We start from the raw sequence: 1608 nt of genomic DNA on the forward strand, positions 1-1608 counted from the left end.
GCAAGTGATCGATAAATGATGGTTATTTTTATAAATAATAATAATATAGAATTCAGAGAGTGATGAGTAATGTGATGAAAATTCTTAACCACACCTCTAGCCCCAGAATTCTTGCCCTCCTCTTGGTAGACAACTATCTGGCAATGTAGCTCAACCACATACACATTTCTCCCCTATAAGGCTCAATTGGTTGGTTGGCTGGCTGGCTGAGTAGACCTACAGTTCACTTGTGGCTGGCAAGTAGGAGTGCATCTGGAGGAGACAGAGGGTTGCCATCACCACGTAAGAAGATACTTCTCAGTTATTTCTTTTCTCAGGGAAAAGATGTACAAAATCATCTCGCTTGGAGTAAATAGGAAAAAAAGCCAACTCCAAGGTCTACCTGGAATAAGCCACAATTTTTATACCTATAGGCAACCTACTCTAGCTTTCCACAGATGAGCTGAGCTGAAAATTAAGCAGAGATTCAGAAATGCCAAGGAAGACTAATGAAACGTCATGATTTTGTTGAGTATTTAAGTATATGGTTTTATATGTAGGCATGTTTTAAAATTGTTCCTATTCTATGGTTTTTTGCTTAATGTACAGAATTTTATATGCATTATAAGTTGCAAAATTTACCTGTTAAAAGCATTTACTCTGTTGGTGTACATGCATTTTAATCACTGGAAACATCAGAGAACAAAGTATTTCCTAGGTACCATACCTGATGTATGACATATCTCTAGCAATTGGTATAAAGCAATATTCAACACTTTTTTGAGGGTTTACTATGTGTAGAAACTGCTTAAATACTTTATATGCATTGATTCATTTAAACCTGAAATCATTTTTGAGGAAGATGCTCTTATTATTCCATTTTGTAGAAAAGGAACAATGCACAGAGAAGGTGGGTATGGTGGTTTGGAGCTGTATGTACCCAAGAAAAACATGTTAAATTTAATCCATTTTTATTTGAGTATAAACCCATTGCATGTAGGACCTTTTGATAAGGTTGCTTCATTTAAGATGTGGGCCACCTCAGTCAAGATAGCTCTTAATCCTATTACTGAAGTCCTTTATAAACAGAATGAAATTTAGACGGATAAAGAAAAAGCCTAGGAAAGTTAGAAGGCGAAGTTCAACAGAACCTGGAAGAGAAGTGAGAGGCCAGGAGAGGTTGCCATATGCATTGCCATAAGACAGAGGAGTCTAAGACCAAGGATCACAAGCAGCCAGCCCCAGAATGCCAGTCATTGGGAAGAATCCATTACCTTCATGACGCCTTGATTTAGACTTAACCTGAAAACTGTGAGCTAATCAATCCCCATTGTTTACACCGACATGTTGCAGGGTATTTGCTTGAGCAGCTAAGGAAACTAAAATAGTAGATAACTTGCCCAGGGTTGCATGGCTCCTTTTAGAGATGGGATCTGATCCCAGGAGATCTTGCTCCAATACTCATCATTATTCTTGGTTACCTGATTTTGACCAAGCCTGAGGGGAATCTCAGGCAAGATGGGCCAGGCCTAGGACCAGCAGCTGGACGGAAGTTCCAGAAGACCACAGCCCTAGCTTTGGCTTTGTAGTAGGTGGTTGACTGTACATCGTAGCATCTCATGGATGACT

Source organism: Dasypus novemcinctus, chromosome 11 (genome assembly GCF_030445035.2).
Source record: "Dasypus novemcinctus isolate mDasNov1 chromosome 11, mDasNov1.1.hap2, whole genome shotgun sequence".
NCBI lineage: Eukaryota > Metazoa > Chordata > Mammalia > Cingulata > Dasypodidae > Dasypus > Dasypus novemcinctus.